Source organism: Capra hircus, unplaced genomic scaffold (assembly GCF_001704415.2).
Source record: "Capra hircus breed San Clemente unplaced genomic scaffold, ASM170441v1, whole genome shotgun sequence".
Taxonomy (NCBI): Eukaryota; Metazoa; Chordata; class Mammalia; order Artiodactyla; family Bovidae; genus Capra; species Capra hircus.
The window spans coordinates 2,565-7,875 of record NW_017189644.1 but is presented as its reverse complement, the minus strand read 5'-3'; the positions used below and the strand labels follow the sequence as shown (position 1 = coordinate 7,875).

The 5,311-nt window shown below is 44.0% G+C and overlaps 1 long non-coding RNA gene across 1 annotated transcript; it reads right to left on the bottom strand.

Annotated features, from left to right (window-relative positions):
- Positions 1-438: 438 nt before the first annotated feature.
- On the bottom strand, positions 439-4,544 carry LOC108634591. The gene is made up of 4 exons (XR_001917656.1): positions 4,505-4,544; positions 2,548-2,649; positions 2,291-2,332; positions 439-658 (listed from the first exon to the last, which is right to left on the bottom strand). It is a non-coding gene; the product is annotated as an uncharacterized LOC108634591 (long non-coding RNA).
- Between the last annotated feature and the right edge of the window lie 767 nt (positions 4,545-5,311).

The window sequence follows — 5,311 nt, the reverse complement described above, 5'->3', positions numbered from 1 at the left end:
ATTAGACTGCCCCCTTCCGTACAGTAGGCTGAAAGTGAAAGTGTTAGTTGCTCAGGCCTGTCCAACTCTTTAGGGTCCTATGGACTGTAGCCAACCAGGCTCCTCTGTCCATAGCATTCTTCAGGAATTATTGGAGTGCGTTACCGTTTCCTCTTCCAGAGGATCTTCCACACCCAAGGATAGAACTTGGGTCATCTGCATTGCAGGCGGACTCTTTACCATCTGAGCCATCGAGAAGCGCATATGCTGGAGGAGTCATAACTCTGCCCCGGGATGGTTTAGTCTGGTTTCTCCCTCTTTCCTGGACACCTGACGGCCTGACACCAAGTCTACATAAAGACTGTCTCTGATGAACACCTCTCCTATGAAAGGCACAGTTTCCTGGACACTTAACGTGGACATTTGTGTGTATTAAATGAGGTGACTTTTGCACAGACATGCATGGGCAGGACAGATGTTCAGTCAATTTATTTAAATGCTCAGCAATCGAATAACACCAAAGAGGACATGATTTAATGAGAAGGAGAGATGAGCTGGGAGAGGGATTGTGAGCGTGAAGAGAGCAGGATCATGTTAATCAGGAACCAGGAAAGTCGTCTTCGTGTCGTTGATCTTGATTCCACGGAGACGAGGACGTGTCTGGTCTCAGTGACTCTTTCTGTAGGTGAATAAGAGAGAACCAAAGGTTTAGTAGAGCTGCCTGTGTGCCAGCTCACAAGGGTGAGCCTCAGGCAGTAGGCTGTTCAGGGTACAGGGAGCTGGTAGCTGATCCAATAACCGATTCCAGGTGGACCTCAACACAGCACATTTCTGTGATGGCAGATTGTCCTCAGAATGTACATGTGGTTGGAGATTTCCCATTTTGGATTGATTCTTTGAGTAATGATTTCACAATGTATGTATAAGGTGGTGCTTCATCTAAAGATGATTTTCAGGCTCTATATTTGGAGCAGACAACCCTAACCCTGCAACTTTTGTCTTTGGGGTCCTCAAGAATTTGTTTTAATTTTTTAATTTTTAAATATTTTTTGATTTTAAAAGTTTTAAAATTTTAATTATTAATTTTTAATATTCTAGTATAGCTGATTATCAATGTTGCATTAATTTCAGGTGTACAACCAAGTGATTATACATGGAAAAGTTAGTATCTATTCTTTTTCAGATTCTTTTCCCATTTAGCTTTTATAGAGTATTGTGTATAGCCCACTGTGCTTTGCAGTTGGACCTTGTTCTTTTTCCGTCCTGTGTATAATAGTTTACATCTACTAACCCCAAACTTCTCAGACGATAGGGATCTGCCTGCAATTCAGGGGACCCAGGTTTGATCCCTGTGTTGGTAAGATCTTGTATAGAAGGGAATGGAACAATGCGAGGATTTTTGCCTGGAGAATACCTTGGACAGAGGAGCTTGGAGGGTTATGTTCCATGGGGTTGCAGAGAGCCCGATGTGACTGAGCAAGGAACCTTTCTTCCACTTTCCGTTTTCAACCGCAAACCTCCCAATCCTTCTCTTTTCAACCCCCTCCCACTTGGCAAACTCAAGTCTTTTCTCCACGTCTGAGTCTGTTTCTGTTTTGTAAATAAGGTCCCATGCAGAAGTGATAACAATGTGAAAATGAAAGTTACTCAGTCGTGTCCAACTTTTTGTGACCCCATGGACTAGAGCCCACCAGGTTCCTATGTCCATGGAGATGCTCCAGGAAAGAATACTGGAGAAGCTTTTCCCTTTTCCAAGGCATCTTCCCAACCCAGGAATCAAACCCAGGTCTTCCCAGCTGAGCCACAAGGGAAGCCCAAAGAATCCTGGAGTGGGTAGCCTTTCTCTTCTCTAGCATATCTTCCCGACCCAGGAATTGAACCGGGTCCTCCTGCATTGCAGGCGGGTTCTATACCAACTGAGTCATCAGGGAAGCCCTGCTTCTTTCACACCGATTCTCCCAGAGGAGGTATGTGTGGGGACAACCACAAGGTCAGGATGCATGGGAACACTGATAGTTTCCACCTACTCATGGGGATTCCTCTTCTCTCTGATGACTCTGGTCTGCAAGATTCCTGTAGGATGCGACTCTCTCACCACAACTGCTCAGAGTTAATCAACCAAACTGTTTGCAACTTAATATGGCTCAAGAGCAGCGAAATTATGGAGCAGAAAAAAGTCTTTCGTGACACATTTAAACTGTTGAGATAAACATTTCACATGCATGGAATAACGGTGTGACCTTCTTACTTCATCTGGAAGGGGCACCATTAATAACGGACTTTTTTTTTTTTTTGGACCATGTTTACTCACATAATATCAGAGTCACTGGTTTTCACTCCTCTGGACAGTCATCTGGGGAAAAACAAAATGGGAGAAATAAAAGAGCCACCAATTACTAACATTCCCAGCATCTCCAGTGTTTTGTTCTCTCTTCCTTTTTTTTTTAAATAATGGATCTTAAAAGAGATGACTTGTGGAAGAAGAAATTTTGAATAAGCTGATTTGTTTCCTGATATTTACACACCAGGTGAATGGTATGGTCAGGGAAAGAAGTATAATTCCATTACCATTATCGATGAAATTCTGGATATTTTCTTCTGGAATCCCTCTTTCTCTCACTGCATTTCTGAACTCCTCTTCGTGCTTTGGATCAACATTATTTCCTGCGCCTGTCAAATCGCCATGCAAAAAGCAGAATTGTGACCCCCGGGAACCCATGGATATTCCTAAATCTACAGAACCATGAATGGAACATGCCATTTAGATGTTCACTTGTATAATCTAAGACTTTCAAACGGTTGCCACAACACAGACATATGCTTTCTGTCTTTAGAATTGAGCCCAGTCCAACTTGGTGAGCAGGACACCATCCCCCTCAGCATCAGGAGCTGGATGACAAAGACTTGCCAGGATCTCCATGAATCTGGGCCTCAGTTCGTCCTAATATGGAACCTACTTGCTTCTCACACCCTCCTCGTATAGGTAACTGTCACTCATCTCTGTTTCTAGACCCAGCTTATTAGGAAACACGCTTCTCTCCTTCCACAGACACGTTCTCCACTTTGCACTTAATGCCAGAGGGCAATTTACTCTTTCATGAACATACCGTTCTACCCAATAACCCGACACCTGTTGTCCCCATGGCACACACACCTCTCAGGGCTTCTGTGTGAGGGAGTGATGTCAGTGTTCATAAGAACAATGCATTTGAAACATGGAAAAGGGCAAAGATTTATCCTGTAAGTATCTGTTTCAAGGCTTACAGTACCTCAGAAAATTGATATTGTATACAAACAGATACCTATAGAATCTGCACATATATGGAATCTAGAAAGATGGTACTGACAATGATCTTATTTACAGGGCATCAGTGGGAAAACTGTCATAGAGAAGAGACTTATGGGCATGGGGAGAGGGGAGGAGACGGTGAGACGTATGGAGAGAGTGACATGGAAACTTACATGACCATCTGTAAATTAGATGGAAAATGGGAAATTGCTGTATGTCTCAGGGAACTCAAACAGGGGCTCTGTATCAATCTAGAGGGGTGGGATGGGGAGGGAGATGGGAGGGAGGTTCAAAAGGGAGGGACATATGTGTACTTATGGGCTACCCTTGCAGCTCTGCTAGCAAAGATTACTCATGCAGGAGACCTGGGTTTGATCCTTGAGTTAGGGAGATACCCTGGAGAAGGGAAAGGCTACCCACTGCAGTATTCTGGCCTGAAGAATTCCATGGACTATACAGTCCATGGGGTCATAAACAATCAGACACAACTAAGCAACTTTCACACAAGCACATGTATGCTGCTGCTGCTGCTGCTGCTGTTAAGTCAGTTCATTCGTGTCCAACTCTGTGTGACCCCATAGATGACAGCCCACGAGGCTCTGCCGTCCCTGGGATTCTGCAGGTAAGAACACTGGAGCAGGTTGCCATTTCCTTCTCCAGTGCATGAAAGTGAAAAGGGTAAATGAAGTCACTGAGTTGTGTCCAACTCTCAGTGACCCCATGGACTGCAGCCCACCAGGCTCCTCTGTCCATTGGATTTTCCAGGCAAGAGAAGCACTTGTATATGTATGGCTGATTCATGTTGATCTTTGACAGAAAACAACACCATTCAATACAGCAGTTATCCTTCAATTAAAAAATAGATAAAAATTTAAAAATGAAAGAAAGTCAGTCTCATTATCGCCATGGCATGAAATTAGTTGAAATACTAAATATTTCAACATTTAATTGTCAACATTTAACATAAAATGTTAAAAAATGATTCGAGTAAAAACTTCATTTTTTAAAATTTCAACAGAAATACATCACCTTGAAATGTCTGATGATGTGATATTCTGCACCCTATGGCCTCCTGTTTCTTGGTAGATTACCTTCCAGGATCCTTAATTCTGTGAGCATAAAGATACAGGCCTTGCACCCTGAATACTGTCAGCACCTCCTCGTATTCTGAATGAGTCTTGACAGTAGACATGTAACATTGCCATGTCAGTGGGAATTTTAGGATGTCATACCTACCAAATAATCCCACCAGTCTGTCTCCTTGCCATCTGCATCCACGTTGAGATGACACATCTAAGAGATAGTCCTTTGTCCCCACTAATGAGTTTGAAATTCATTGTGACCCGCATCTGTGAGAGAGAGAAAAGATACAAACAGCCCCACCTTAACTAGTTGTCAGTTAGATTATTGTGGCATACGGTGGGTATGAAGAACAGTCCATTGTGTATTGACCCACTCACTCCCTGCGTGCACAGAATGCTACCGTAAACCACAGCAAGGAAAGGAGGTATGAGTTTTCCTCACCCCCACCTTTTCCTACCATTAACCAGTCACTCCTTGCTGTCTTAGTAAGATGCTTGCCACATTAGAACGTGTGTTCTAAGTGAACCCCACAGATTCTTTTTCTGCATTGTTTTTGACTTGCTGAGTCTTCCCTGCTGCCCGTGGGCTTTCTCCACGTGTGGTGACTGTGGAGTGCAGTCTGGTGTGGTGTGCGAGGCTTCTTAATGCAGTGCCTTCCCTTGTGGCCGAGCACAGCTCTGGGCTCCGGGGGCTTCAGTAGTTGCAGCGTGGGGGCTGTAGAGTGCAGGATCAGTAGTTGTGGTGCATGAGCTTAGATGACTCACGGCGTGTGGGATTTTCTCAGACTAGGGATCAAACCCATGTCTCCTGCCCTGGCAGGCAGAATTCTTATCCCCTGGACCACCGGGGAAGTTCCTGAGAGTGGTTTAAAACATCATGACCCTGTTATCAAACACAGGTTCTGAAATTCTTGGATGTCTGTTACCCCAGGCCACAAAACTGATATCTCTTGACCAACCT